The sequence below is a fragment of the Amphibalanus amphitrite genome, unplaced genomic scaffold, assembly GCF_019059575.1.
Source record: "Amphibalanus amphitrite isolate SeventyFive unplaced genomic scaffold, NRLGWU_Aamphi_draft 000348F_arrow, whole genome shotgun sequence".
Classification (NCBI taxonomy): domain Eukaryota; kingdom Metazoa; phylum Arthropoda; class Thecostraca; order Balanomorpha; family Balanidae; genus Amphibalanus; species Amphibalanus amphitrite.
Window position 1 is genome coordinate 188,585 of NW_024881843.1, and position 16,023 is coordinate 204,607.

At 47.8% G+C, this 16,023-nt stretch overlaps 1 protein-coding gene across 5 annotated transcripts in view; it reads right to left on the minus strand.

Annotated features, from left to right (window-relative positions):
* The window catches only part of LOC122389206 (endoplasmic reticulum aminopeptidase 1-like), a 415,829-nt gene that overhangs the window by 55,087 nt on the left and 344,719 nt on the right, over positions 1-16,023 (minus strand). The gene's annotated exons all lie outside the window — the stretch shown is intronic.

Consider the following 16,023-nt stretch of genomic DNA (forward strand, 5'->3'; position numbering starts at 1 on the left):
CGACGTCATGCGCCGTAGTCTGGCCAGTGCCGGCTTCCCGGCCGTCCTCGAGCCCGCCGACCTCGACCGGGGAGACGGTAAAAGGCCAGACGGTCTGACAATCTTCCCATTCCGAGATGGAAAGTGTCTAACATGGGACGTGACGTGTGTCGACACCTTCGCAGACACCGTCCTTGTGCAGTCTGCAGCGCTGAATCCCGGCACGGCAGCGCGTCTGGCTGAAGAGCGCAAAATGCAGCGTTACTCCGAACTAGCTCGACGCTACATATTCGAGCCAGTAGCACTGGAAACCAGTGGCGTGTACGGACCATCTGCTGCTGCCCTCGTCCAGGACCTGGGTCGACGCATATCCGCGCAGACCGGCGACCGGCGAGAGACGGCGTGGCTGAGACAACGGCTGTCAATAGCCATCGCCCGCGGTAATGCTGTCTCCATCTTGGCCACCGCTCCGTACACTGGTTCGGAGACGGCACACAAAACGAGCCCGACCGCACAGTCTGGCTTCACAGTGCAGCCCCAAGCAGGTCAAAAGGCCCTCCAGCGCGCTCAAGAGCGCCAGGTGGTGCACGGAACAGCCGAGCTGGAGGTGACGGCGCGCCGCGAGAAGGACCAGCGCAGCCGCCCAAACGTCGAGTTTTGCAAAATGGCACCAGAGGAGGAGGTGGCGAGGTGGAAAAGGACTGCTGAGCCGGAGTTTCACGAGCGAAAACGGCGCTCCGAGCAGGGTCACGGTGTGTCCCACCACGGGCCACCGCTCGATGACGGTGCCGGCATTGGAAGAAGACCAGAACGCTCCCACTCACCTCCGCTTATCGTGGAACCGGGTAACGAGCAGGTGGGCGCGCCGACCTCCGAACTTGCGCCGCCCGTGTTCAGCCGCGAAACTCAACCACGCGCGGGCAAACAGAGCGCTGAAGTTCAGAATTCGGGCCGCTCTGCTCCTTCCATGGGACCCACGACACCAGCGCTCACCGGCCTCAAGAACTTCGGCAATATTTGTTACATGAATGCCGTGGTGCAGTGTGTCAACAGCACGCCCGGCCTGAGCGAGTTCCTTGTCCACCTGGACTGCACAAGCTACAGCGGCAAGCCGACGCACGGCGAAACGGTACAGGAGCTGGCCGCCATCGTCAAGGCGCTTTGGAGTGGACGTCACAAGTCAGAATCGCTGCACGACCTCAAAAACGCCATGGGCCGACGTCACGCCTGTTTCCGCGACTCGGCGCAGCAGGACGCACACGAGTTCCTCCTATGCCTCTTGAACTCTTTGCACGAGGAGCTGACCGACGCATCCCGAAAACAAATGCTCAGAGAGCAGGGTAATGACGGTGTCCCAGACTCCTGTTCCATCAAGCTCCTCCAGGACGACTCCCAGAGCAGCAACCAGTCTCCGATCTCGAGCCTGTTCGGGGGCCAGTACAAGTCCACGCTGCGCTGCGTCAGCTGCGGGAACCAGTCGGCGAAGTTCGAGGCATTTTCACACCTCTCCGTGCCGATGCCTGCCAGGGCCAGTCAGTGCTCGCTCCACGAGTGCATCCAGCTTTTTGTGAAGGGCGACACAATCAGCGGCTGGACTTGCGCGGAGTGTCAAAGCAGCGACGGGGCCACCAAGCGGCTTGACATCTGGCGTCTTCCACCAGTAGTGATCATCCACATACAGCGCTTCTACAACGACGGCGCGTGGAAGAAGAATCAGTCCAGCGTCCTGTTTCCGCTAAAAAAACCTGGACATGTCACCGCATTTGGCTGGAAGGATGCGCACCAACAGCACCACAGGTATCACCTGTACGGTGTGGTGAACCATTACGGTTCCATGGACAGTGGCCACTACACAGCCTTCTGCCGCGCAACCAACACGGACAGATGGCACAAGTACGACGACCATCAGGTGCACGAACTGAGCGGGGGGAGCGTGCGAAGCTCGGCCGGATACTTGCTGTTTTACTCGGCCATCGACCAGCGGCTGTAGGCTCTGCCACTTCCGCCCGTAGCCGAGCGAACGTTCAGTTCGTCCTCCATTCTTGAGGACACTAAAATCGAGCCGGCCCAAGGAAGACTCATTGCTGTGAAGATGATGTCTGCGTTCAAGGAGAAATCTCCTACCGCCGGCCCTGCCGAAGTAAAAAGCTTCGTTGCAAGCCGACTGGGAAAGCTATCCAAGTTTGTCCAGCCGGAGGAGCTGGTAACGCTTCTCGACTCCAGCAAACAGGATGATGCTACAGTGAAGCAATTAGAGTTTTTTTTGCTCTTAAATGATTTACAAAAAGGAGAAATACATTGCTTTTTATAATAAAGAGCATTCTGGCAGAATCCAACACAAAACCCTAAAAACGCACTGGCATCAGTACCTGCCACTCGGTACTCAGTGCTATCAGTACTTATGTCAGCACTGCTTCTCAAATCGGGACCCGACAGACGTAGACCACGAGACGGGGCGTATTTCGTTTTTGCAACCGAAGGAAGGCGCTACCCGGATAATGCTCGGACAGCGCCTTCCTTTGGTTGCTAAAGCAAAACACGCTATCCACCTATTTTATTATTTTAACGAAATGTTACCAATCTGAATTTTGTGTATTCCAAGCTGAACTCAACCACTACAAGCTGGAAACCACAAGTTCGCTACTGGTGCACCCGTTTACCGTCCTCACTGGATCCTAGCCTACCCTGATTTTCCCTAATTTTTTTTTCATGGGTTGTTTTAACCCCTCTTAGCCCTTCAACTTGGCCTTAGGACCAACTCACGATTCTTCCCGAAGGTAACCGATGAACAGTGTTACCGAACCATAACAACAACTTTTCTGCACTAGGTAAGCTACAGCAAAACAAATTCTTTTTCCAGGCGTGGGCCAAAGTTGCCTTCGGTGGCCAAAGTTGCACGAAACTACGGTATCATGGATTGGTCACGTGACACATGTTTTATGGCCCATTTAGGTAATTTCGATATCTAATTCGGTGTCGTTTATGTCATTTGAGGTCATTTTGAGTTCAATTTAGCTGAAGTCAGGCCACTCTCAGGTCATAAAAGGTCAAATTTCAAAGTTTTTTTAGCAAAAAAGGTGTCATCGGATGCAGTTTGAGCTCAGGAACACCATGGTGCTATTTGTAATAGTGTGCGATGTCAAATGCGTACTGAAAATTGATTTGAAAAATTTATAATAGTGAAATTTTTGCTATATGTAAAGCGTATGACTTTGCTATTTTGAATATATCCGGCTAAAACTTGCTAGACTATATCATGTGCATGCGCTATATCACATTTATTCTAGTTTTTTTTTTTCGAAGTCAAAAACCTTTGGAGAAACGTTGAAAATATATTTTTGAAATTCAAAATAAATACCTAGTTTTTAAAACATTCATAATTTTGAAAATTCAAGATAGCAGTTTCATAGCATAGTGTATTCTGAGTCCCATTATGCAAAGAAACTGGATCTACGGGATCTGTAGTTCGTTTATTTCAAGGACGCTGGCTCCAAGGCATTATCAGGGGCCCGGGAACGATTTTCAAGTTGGGGGGGCGAGCCTAAAATACCTGACATGATGCATATGAAGCAGTGGCGTAGCTACGGGTCTAAGGGGACACGTACCCCCCCCCATCGGGTTCAAAGGGACCCTCGGGTCCGAGAGGCCCTGCGGCGCCATTTGACCGCTGAGGGTTAACGATGGCCATATTTCGACTCAGAAGGGCCCCATGGGGCTCGTTGGAGCAGAGCGTCAGCAGAGCAGAGCGTCAGAGCGTTATGGGCCCTAAATAACCACACTAAGATCTCCATAAGGGCCCACGCCGGTTTCTCAGGGCGTTTTGCAGACCTTAAGGGCCCTTCGGTGGTCTCCAAAGGCCCGTTACTGGCCTCTGAGAGTTCTTACCGGCCTATGAGGGGCCAGTTCTAGAGCATTTCCCGCCTGTGGTGGTCACACACTTATTTTCTGAGGGCCCCATCATAACGGCAACTGTGGGGGCCCTCATCGGCGCCTATGAGGGCCCACACCGGTGCCTCTGAGCGTTTCACATCCCCAACTCTGAGTGTCTACACCAGTGCCTATTAAAGCCCTATATCGGCGGCTCTCAGGACCCAAAGGTCAACACCTGCGCATCTAAAGGCCACCCACTGGTGACTTTTGAGGGCCCCACACCGGTGACTCTGAGCCCTGAGGGCCCCACCGGCGTCTGACAGTACAATGCCGGTCTCTAAGGACCCCACAAGACTTCTGCCGGCCTAAGGGCCCCTTGCCGGTCACTGAGAACCCCCTGCCGCCTTGTAGAGGGTTCGCGTCAGCAGCTCAAAAGACCCCACACCCGTCTGTAACGGCTCACCACCAGCGTCTATGAGGGCCCACAGCAACGCCTGTAAGGACCCTCACCGGCGCCTCTGAGAGAATCACACTAGCACCTCTGAGCGCCCACACCGGCAACTGCATGGCGGCCCCACACCATTGCAGTGCCTCTAAAGGTCTCTTACCGGCGGCTCTGAGGGCCCTACGCCGGTGATTCTGAGGTGCTATCGATAACTGAAGGCACCACACAAGCCCGTATGTGTCGCTGAGCTTTAATCCCATACCGGCCTTCTGAGGGCGCTATGTCAGTGCACTCATTGTCCCGCATCCCTCCCCCACACCCGGAGCGGGTAAACTGTGTTATATCTATAGCAACGATTTTACCACCGTTGTACGTTATGTATTTCTCAAAGTTGACTCAAAATGGTCCAGTATAAAATCTGGCATGCCAAACGTATGGCCAAGGCCAGGCCCAAACCAAAGCGGGATGACAATAGCAGATGTTGTCAAATCGATACTGTATCAGCAGAAACCATTCAGATGGCTAGGAAAAGACCGTGTGTTGATGTTTAGATGTATACCTAAAGGAAACAAGAAGGAAAGAAGTCCGGGAAAGGGAGGAAAGATCCTTTCACGCTGCCTCAATGTTGAGGGGGCGCCGCCCCCTCGGCTCTCAAGTTGGGGGGGCAAGCGCCCCCGCTGCCCCCCCTGTTCCCGGGTCTATGTGCATTATCGTAGCTCTCACGTGAGTTTTGACAGCTTCAGCGTCTGGCAAAGAATTTCTTAGGCCGGGTTCCCACTACGACCGTTCAACATCGTAAATTGCAGGAACGGGGGCAAACGGACGAGATCGTTGATCTAGAGACTTTTATAAAAAAGAAGAACACTTCTCTAGGTCTAGTATACGGGGCAAGATGGGGAAACATCGTGAGACATCGGCAAACGGCTTGGACAAAGCCAGTTGAGAGGAGCGAAGATGAAGGAGGTGTCGGCACAATAAGCTATTGTAAAAAAAAATATGTCCGGGATATAGTTGGCGTGGTAGAAGATACGGTGAAACTGAATGAATGATAAAATTAGAAAACCTTCTAAATTTATTAACGTGTTAAAAACACGCGAGCATTATAAAATATATTAACAATGCCAGAGAAAAGCATTCACAGCTGTGGTAACGACAATCTATTGACTTTTGAAGAGAAAATGTGTGCAGTTGTTACGATAATTCATCGTGGATTTGCTATGAATAACTTCGGGAAGCTGTAACCGATAAATTGCATGTTCCGATGATTTCTTAAAAAGTTTATTATGGCAATCCTCGATAAAACGTTTAGCAAGTTGAAGCAGGCTGCAATGCAACCGAATTTGCCGACACAGGCTCAGTTATTTAGGTATACGAGTACAAGTATACTAAGTTAGAGTGCGAAAGTGGAGCCGGCAATCAGCTTATAGCAGTGAACAGCTCATGTCACCATCGTCATGTGACTACGCCATCCCGTCAGGCAATGCTAGTACTGTATAAACTATAAAGGCAAATAGCCGTTTTCACGACGGGCTTTCCTGCGAGTGCACTTGATTTGACCAAATCTGCACCTAATCTCTTTTACAGCAAATATCTTTATTTTATGAGTTTAATTCAGTGTTTTAATCGATGATGCTCTCAGTCTCTGATAATATGACAAAGCAGACGTATAAGCAGTTAGTGCAATTCTAGCTGATAGCTACTAAGAGACGCACTGAGCCTTATTTGACCAAATCTGCACCTGATCTGCACTAGATGCATAGGTGGAGCTTTTTCAGGGAAGTTGGTGGGGCAAAAAGTCGTCAAACCCACAATGTCCGATTATAAAGTTGAATGAAATGCCACACTGAATCAATTCCTATCATTAAAGACATATCATTTTGCATTAAACAGACATTCCAAAGCTCTTCAATGCGAAGAAGATTAATTTGCAAAGCAACAAAGTCTTAGAAATCAGCTAAAGTTGGTGGGGCAAAACGCTTATTGGTGGGGCAAAATACAAAGTTGGTGGGACCAACTGTATAGGAAGCTCCGCCCCTGACTAGATGTGCACCAAATGTGTACCAGATGGCCGTCGTGAAAACGGCTATTATCAACTGAACAGCTGAGAAACACTTACAGGGTGTCCGGAAATTATTTGCCCCTCCATCAGCTCGCCGCCATTATTAATAAACAAACAGCCCCCGGGTCATGGTTTATTGACCGATTTATCCCCTGCCCTGTCATACCCATTCCCTCATCCGCTTTGGTATTCCATAGATCAAGATGTCCAGAGTAGTTATTCGCGCTGATGCTCAGCCACACCTTCCACAGGTTCCTCTTTAAGTCCGCTTACTGTGGGAGCTGGTTTAATCTTAATTTAATCTGCGGACGCATTCTGCCAGGAAACGGCACCCTCGTCACGGAACTACCGAGTGAACACCTCCCATAGGTGAGCTGCCGATGCCTGGTAGTTGTTGGAGCCGATGTGCCCGTTGAGTGGTTGAAACGCCGTAGTATCCGGCAGGTGCTCGATGTCGTCAGCAGTAGCGGCCAGTGGTTGGCTGGTCCAAGGCCGTATATAGGGCTGGTCTCTGGGCATATGAGGTTATGGAGGACGCATGCGGCCCTTACCACTCTGATGGCATTCTTGGGCTCCATATGGAGTGGCTTCAAGAAACACCGGAAGCGCTGGGCGAGAATTCCGAAAGCGTTTTCAACAACTCGGCGGGCTCGAGACAGCCGATAGTTAAAGGTAGACTGCCACCTTTTTTCCACAAAACGGTTTTCACTAGAGCTGAGCCACCTATGTCCCAGACTGAAGTCGGTTTTCCGAAATTCGAACCCGTTTGCGAGAAATCGGAGACCAAAGTTCAGTTTGATGCCATTTTTTTAGTCCAAGAAAACCGACATCTCTACTGTTTATCGATAACTTTGAAACATGAATTTTCTTATCTTTTGGTAAATATATGTCAAAACTTTGATTGTTTCGAGATCAGAGAAGAATTTTGGAGTGTCAAAATAAAAGTTAAACTTATATATTCAGTAGTTCATTTTTTCCAAAAAAGTGTGGGAAATGGGGTTTAACATGGGCCAGACCCATTCCAAATGAGCCATGATTTTTTTATGTTTTACGAACTTAAATGCAAAATAAATTAAACATGGCCAATTTCTCATGAAATCATATATTAGTAAATCATAAAATACCTTACTTTTTCAAATAAAATGTAATAATCTTATGACCTTGAAGTCTAGTGATGTGTAAACATTGTCGCTAGACATTAACCGATTGATAATTGTATGAAAATCGACAATTTTTTTTCGCGGTTCACGTGATGATACTTTGTCAGGTGAATTCTAAAATTTTGTTTTGTCCAGGGAATAAATCATAGGCCGATCTGAGAAAACTTTTTGAAGGTGGCAGTCTTCCTTTAAAGATACGCCGCTCGACAGTGTGGAGCTGTGTGCCAGGAAACGGTCGCATCAGGTATGGCTTCAGCGGGAACGCCTCGTCACCGCATACTCGTATTACGTGCTGGACGACCACATCAGTTCCCGGCAACGGCTTCGGTCCAGGCATGTTAGCTTCACCATTTTCCAGCAGACGGCCCAAGTCCGATGCACGGAAGATGGATGAATCGGCTTCATTCCCAGCGCTCCCGACAGAGATCCATTGAAAGCGGTAGTTCCCATCCACCACAGCCATCATCACAGTAGAAAACCACCCTTATAATTGAAGTAAGTAGAGCCCGTATTCCGAGGGCACACGACGCTAACGTGTTTACCGTCAACGGCCCCAACACAATTAGGGAAATTCCAGCGCTCTCTGAACTGCCGCTCACTATTCTTCCACTGCTCTTCGGTTGGAGGCGGCATGTGTGCAGGGCCCAGTTCCTCCCATATGGCGTCCAGTGTGTCATATATGCAGGCCGCGCACGTGCTGGCTCCTATGCGATAATTTCTCGCGATTGATCGAATTTGATCCCCCGTCGCCAAAAAAAAAAAAAAAAACGCAAAGTGACCGCGAGCCGTTCCTCAGGCGTTACAACCGAACGGTACCGGCTGCTCCTCACGAGTCGGGGTCGAACAGCTGCCAACACAGAGTCAAACACGCCAGCTGTCATCCGCATGTACCGACGGAACTTTCTGGGTCCCGCTCTCAACGCTTTCACAAAGGTGACATACTCGCTTTGGCGAGCGCGGTCTCTTAGCACCTCCCGAACTTGTTCTCGTACCCGCCGGTGAGATTCGCGTCGCTCACGGATCCTAGTTAGCTGAAGGAGCAGCTCCAGTTTCAGTAGCAAGTTTTTTTTTAGGCATGGTGGGCGGCAGTCGTTGGTCAGTTGCCTTTGCCCAGTTATCTCGAAAAATGAAAGGCAAATAATGGTAAAAAGCTGTCTTTGCAAGTGTTTGGTTAATCACAAACCGCGTCAAGACCCCTGTGTGGTGACTGACTCACTTGTGAATAGCATACGGTTTGCTTATGTTTATACTTGTTGCCATAGTGACGTACAGGTCTCGCGGGTTTTAAGCGTAGGTTTTGCCTTTCCGGCTATATCTTTTTCGTCTTCAGCTTTGTAGGCTTGAAGATGTGACCGATTTATTCGTATAACTCCCTTTCATGAGCATGGAAAAAGGTTTGATCGTATGCCGGCTAGTTTCGGAGAAATTAAAAGAAAACCTCAAAATTCGCCGTTTGGGGCATTCTGACCGCGGCTTCCCTGCAGTCGCCTATGACTACAGTGGCGCCACCCGACGAGTAGGACGCTGAAACACAGAGGCATGAATGAATCCAGCGCGTGGTGAACGGTGGATAGAGGCGGGACTTGGCAGAGGCTATCACTGCGGCCCGCGCAGGGCGTCCTTGGATGCAGCAAGCGGGCCTTCGGGCGGTGAGGCCAGAGGTCACGACAGCCAGGCTCTGTTTGGCATGAAGGGAGGGGAGGCGCTCGCCTCAGCCAACTCAGCCGGTTTGGTGGTAATGGTGGTGGTGGTGTGGGGGGTGGGCGGCAGGCGAGAGGGGCTAGAACGAACGGGATAAAATAGAATGGAAATGTCGTGCCATAGTCAACTTACAATATTTTTTACCTAATAAGCATTTATCAATATTACGAAAGAAGCCACCATATTAAATTGAGAAATATACCTACAGGAAATATTATTTTTCGTGTTACCGTTTACTTTTAATGGAAACCCTACTTCTTATTAGGGGTGATAAAACGAGCCCCTCTCCTCGGTTTTTCCTGAATAGCTCGCGTAAATAGTGGCGGATAGTAGCGAAGCTTTCAGTGCCGTAATTTATTTTCCTCACCATAAGTAAATTAATACCCATGCGGTCAGGAGTCAGGATAAGTTCAGGCCATCTGCCATTAAAAGTTTACACCTACCCTGAAAATTTTATGACCCTGACCAAAATGACCTTTGGTCTGTGACCAATTTTTAGAGCCTATAATTACAGGCCAGAATGGGCATTCGGCGTGTCAGGTCTCATTAACCGTTCGTTTCTAAAGTTATGATTAGAAGCGTTCCAACATGTGAAATTGTGTTCGGTCCCTTGTGTCTTATTTGGCCGGGACCAGCGCAGGAACTTGGCCGGTGCCTTCCATATTTGCCGATCTGCGGAGCGCATGGAGCCAATCTAGCCAGGTTCAAAACCACTAGGAATGACATTGCGGCACAGCTAATCTTCATGGTTTCCGCGCCCCTAGAATATCTGCTGTTAAGCTACCGGTTTCCGGTCAGATGGCCTAAAGGCGAGGTCACTAGCGATGGAAATGGAAACACGTTGAACAGGCTAGTGAGAAGGATTCACGTTTATTTTAAATCCGTGCATATGTCGCTTAACCTGCGTTCCGCTGGGGGGGGGGGGCAGAATCTGCCCCCCTCCCGTTTTTCGCCAATAACGTCTAAACGCGTTACGCCAGCGACGTCAAACTTTCAGTACCTTATCATATATCAATTTGACACGTTTCCTGAAAATTTGAGCGAAATCCGTCGGAAATTCTTTGAGAAATTGACGTTTTAGTGACGTCATGTTCGCCGTTTTCGCCTAAAAAACGGCAAAATTTCAAACACCGCTAACATCTTCATTTTTAAAGGAATCAAGACGTAACAAAAAAGTTTATACGTGATTCTACTTTGTCTATCAAATGGCTATCTCGGTTTTTGAAAATTTTAGATTTTGGCCCAATTTTTTTTCTCAAAAAACTGACTTTTTGGGAAAATAATTATAAAATCCAACATTTCGAGTTTATAAAAAAACGGAATATATGTCAGAGAAGTGGTCTATGTGCACCAACATATCAATTTTTAGAAGAATCGGTTCAAAAATGTGGGAGTTATTCAAAATTTTTTGACGTCACGACACACAAAAATTTCGAAAAATGCTTTTTTTTTGGACGTTCTAGACCTCGTACGGAAAAAATAGCACCATTCGATTCGCCGTGAAAAACTGCATCAGATAGACACCATTTTAGGCCTTAACAACCAGCTTCAAAATTTGACCTCATTTGACCTGACCTTGACCTGACCTCGACCTGAAATTCATCCAGAGGTGGTCCATATCACTTATTGAGTGTGCCTATTGAATTCTTTGAGTAAAATGACCAATAAAACATATGTCGCACATACCCTATTCTATATTTTGTTTTTGGTGACCTGACCTGACCTGACCTGACCTTGACCTTGACCTTTGAATGACATTGTATGCAACGAATATTGTCTCGGTAGTCTAAGAACATGTTTTGGGCAATCAGTCTCAGTCCATTCTTCGGCAACTACGGTGCAAGGCCGATACTGTATGTAGAAGCTTGCATTTTGTACCCTTGACCTGACCTTGACCTGACCTCTGGACCTACTTAAGCAAAAAAATTTGGGCTCTTAGGATCCGCCTTGTTGAGAGCTTTCGATTGCCGTTTTCCCCGTCTTTCTACGACCATTGGTTCGGAAGTTAGACAGGGGGGCAGAATCTGCCCCCCCCCCCCAGCAGGGCGCGTATGGCTGAATAGCCCAGCGGGGCGCGGGTTAACAAGCAATAATTTCAAAGCTCTTTATCTGGTCGTGTAGAGGAAAGACGGCGCTACAAAACTGCAATCTGGGATTTTCAAACTTTTAAGTTTTTGACCCCCCAAATAAAAAATTGGTCTGTTATACAGGGTGGGGCAGAAAGATTTACCTCTTTGTTTTCAGTCCATAACTCAAAAAGTTATGAACGGATTTTGATAAAATTTTGCATGCAGCTTCCCAACTGACTCATGTATCAACATTAAGATCGTTTTTGCATTTCGTAATATTTTTTGGTGAGCTGTGGCGAAGATGACTAAGAGAGCCCAAATTGCGTCGCTGAAGTAGGTTGGCCATAGCTCCTGAAGCGTTGTCAAACAGCTCGGTGCTGCCGTAAAAACTGTTTGCAGTGTAATTGAATGACTTTAAAAGACAGAGTTGGTGTCGACGAAGTCCATGCCAGGCAGAATAAGGGATATCTGCTTCAAAAAGCTGGTTGATATCGTGCACAAGAAGGTGTTTCAAGTTCTAGGCGAAGCATGCGCAAACCGCCAAGGGAACTCGGTGTTTCGCCCAGAACCGCCAGGAGAATCATAAACGACGGCTTGGGCTTTATTTCATACAGGGTGCAACATCGGCACCTAATTTCGGCAGCATCCAGGGAAAAGCGGCTACACAGGACCCAAAAGACATTTGAGAAGATCAGGGGCGCCGGTAACAAGGCATTCTTCTGGTCCAATGACAACATGTTCATGCTTGAGCCCCAGAGACACTCCCAAAACGTCAGAATTTTGGCAGATGGTTCATCCAGCATTGATCCTGCTATTCGCACCATTTTTCGTCGCCAGAAGCCTGCTGGTGTCTTGGTTTGGGCTGCCGTCGCATCCGACGGCTCAAAAGGATCCTTGGTCTTCATCAAGGAGGCTGTGAAAGCTAATTTACAAATTTAAGTCCATCTGCTGGAGGAACATGTTTTGCCTTGGGTCACTCAGTCGTTCCGAGACGGATACGTCTTCGTCCAGGACGGTGCGCCGCCGCAAACGGCCAACATCGCTCAACCGTGGCAACCGTGGTGGAAGCAGGAAGGCGACACGGCTATTCACGCAATGTATTCATTTGCGGGCCCCGCGGGGCCTCGCGATGACGCGGCTGGAGGCAACCACTCAGCGCGCTAGGATCCTTCTGGCGGGGCCGGGCGCCGTAAGGTGTGCAATGAATGGGCGGGCAGACAGAGATGAGGTAGGTATTGAATTTGAAATGACATCATGAGCAATTGGATGGGGAGAGAGAACGTTTCTAATGGAGCTGGGGATGGGGAAAACCAAAAATATCACGGTCGGTTCAGTGCTCCGACGGGGCTGGGCGCCGTACATACGGTGCGTAGTAATTTAGACGGGCAGACAGAGATGAGTTATCGGATTCGGCTCTCTAGTGGGATTTTAAGACGTTTTTAGTTAGGCTCAGGGCGGGGCAACCCGCTGGCGGATGCAAGGGAAGGCATTTGGGACAAATGTTATCTCCTACAGGCCCACATCCGGGGCAGCGTCCGAAATCGTTTTTCAAGAATAAAACGAAAACTTCACAACTTTTATGAGGAAAAGTGTATTGATCGAAGTGCACAGTAGTGCGCAAGGAATCGAAATCCGATGTTTTTTTTTTAATGCACAGAAACCTTTTTTAGGGTATATGCCCCCCGATGTGTTCAAGACCGCTTCCTGGATCCGCCAGTTAAGAATATGTCACGGTCGATTATCGAGCTTCGACGGGACTGGGCGCTGTATGCGTCGTACCTACAATGAAGAGGCGTACAGACACCTCACCCCACATCCTACTGCACCCGTGCCTCTGGGTGAAGCACTGAAGCATCACGGAAGCCCACAGGACCTGCGAGTCGACGAGGTGGCCGCCGGATACTGCAGCTCCCCGGAGTTGCCCGGGACCGAGGGTTTAAAGGAAGGGTGCCACCTTTTGGACACAACGCAGTTTTTACAAGATTAGCCTCACATGAACCTAAAAACCGGCTTCACTTACCTATGCTCGAGACGGTCAGCATTGAATCCGCACGTGAAGTTATCATTTGCGAGTTTTGCTGCCAGCATTCGGGCAGGCAAAAATCTTCAGCACTATTTCCTCGTCGTGTTGGGTATTTTATAAAACATGAAATCAGCAAAGGTATGTATAAAAGTTATACTTTTGAAGCATGTTTTATCATTTTGAAAGGGTATATTTTTTCTTTATGGTATACACTTAAGTTTTAAAATTTTAATTGGGAAGTTTTTCTAGTAAGTTGCATGAAGGGTGAAGGGTTCCATAGATCTCTTAAACATTGTAAAGGAAAAACCTTTACTCGACTTATTTGATGTATTTATTTGATGTATTTATTTATTATTATTATTATTATTTGATGTATTTATTTGATGTATTTTATTGATGTATTTATTTGATTTGATTTTTGTCTCAGTTGCGCCATCAATGCAAATGGCAGAATGATATGTTGCCATGACAACAGGATATGCCAGCCGTCCTAGCTGCCACATCAAACGACCTTGAGTTGTAGTGGTGATATAAACAACGATCTTTTTTTTGGCCAATGTATTAAATGCAATGTTTCGGTTTTTTGTATATTGTGGACGCGCTAACCACGTCTAAAAATTCAAATAAGTAAAATAGATTCATAGAACAAAAATTTCGGAAGGTGGCACCCTTCCTTTAAACAGTAGTAATTTTCACTGGTGGTGAATCCTCGTAATGTAGAGATAATATCCTCAATGACCTCCGTTACGATTTTATATTCCTAAACAATATGGCTGAACAATTATGCTTGCCTACGTTCAGGCATTATCCCTGATGCTTATCCGCCCACTACAACATGTGTTGTCTGTCAATCAACCATCGCTCGACGACGGGATCAATTCTAACCATCGGTACTCGGTTGTCAATTCACCCACCCCGCTTCCCTAAAAATAGACGGGTCAGACTCGGCCTGGGTCCTAACAAGTCCTAGAATGGCCAGGGACGGGATCGGGTCGCCGTTATTGCACCGGTCTTAGCGTCTTTTGGTACATGTAGAGTAGACAGCTTCGACCACGGACGTCGGACCGTTCTACAAATGTACGCACCATCCAGGCCTAAGATGCGTCGAGCTTTATAAGAATGCAGTCTAGGTCAATCAACATAACAATGGTGGTATGCAAACGAAATCTCTCCCCGGCTCCCGCAACGTCCAACGCTCCTCCGTTATTATACGCTCACTCGATGCGTCCGCCGAGCCGGCTTGCCTCCAATGACGTCATCGGCCGGCCGGCGGCGTTCAAGGTCAAACGGCTGGTGTCCTTACCTGGAGTTCTATAGCCTTGGGTGGAAGACCCACATGCCTGGGTTATGGGACAAAGACATTCGGCCATCATCAAGTCCAGACCTGAACCCGATGGACTTCGCAATCTTGGAGACCATCCTGGAGAGGAGGACCATCTTGGAGAGGAGGGTGTGTGCAGCAGCACACAGCAGAATCGCCGCCCTGAAGCTGGACCTTGAGACGGCACCGTCGAATCTTGGCGGTGACACCGTGCGGCGCTCGTGCCCCTCCGCAGAGGAACGTTTCGAAGCAGTGATGAAGGACAAAGGTGACCATATTGAGTCATAATGCCGTCGCTGAGAAGTGTACATGTCACTGCATATATGTGCCAGAAATAAATTTGATATCTTTTTTCAGGGCCGAAATATTTAAGAAAATCAAGAGGTAAATCTTTCTGCCCCACCCTGTAAGATAGCAAAAAAAAAAAGTTTTTCGAATTAAAAAAAACGGAATATAGGTATATAATAGTCCCTGCTTTCTTCGATCTTCATAACAAATTGTAGATCGACACCTCCTTTTTTGGCCAAGTTTAGCGAAAAAAAACCAGTTAAAAATTGATGACGTTAATTTTAAAGGGACTATCCCACCTTTAACATGGGGTTTGAGTTGAGATAGCCAAGTTTGCGGCGAGGTTCAGAAACCACTATCTATCTAGGTTGCAACCCCCGCGGCCTCTTGGTGTTGAAGAAATTCGTTCCCTTCATTTGAAAATGGGCCTTGCGCAAGGCCCTATCTTCAACATGGAGCGACCGTTAGTGTGACGTCACCTCGTTTAGTCATTCTGATTTAAATGGGTTTGTTCGTTGAAAAATCGCTTAAAACTTGGTCTGAACTTTGTTGTGGTGCCTACAGAGTAAAAAGAATCAGCTTTATGACAGTAATGTGGCCTGGGGAAGGAGGTAATTTTGGGCTGTGACGTCACATATTTGAAAGTTTGTGTTTGGAATATGGGAAGCCTAAGATGTTTAATGAAAAATAAATGCCAGAACCGTGTTCCTGGTCATCCAATCTATAAAGTCGGGCACAATTTAACTGGTTTTAACAACATTTTAGAAGGTGGGATAGTTCCTTTAACTAAATTTTTAGAAATTCTAGACCACGCAGCGCCAAACAAAGACCACCATTAGCCTTCCCGTGACGAGCTGCATCGAACCGATACCCATTTCATGCAAAAATATCAAATCAGAAATTTGACCAAATTTGACCTGATCTTTACCTGACCTTCACCAGAACATCACTTAAACTAGCCCCAAAGGTTTAACTAGGTTTAACTAGCACTTAAACTAGACCCACATAATCGCATTTGTCTTGTAAAATGGACCAGAAAACATGCATCACATAATAATTATTTTCATATTGTGACCCTCAGTGACCTGACATCTGCGACCTGACCTGG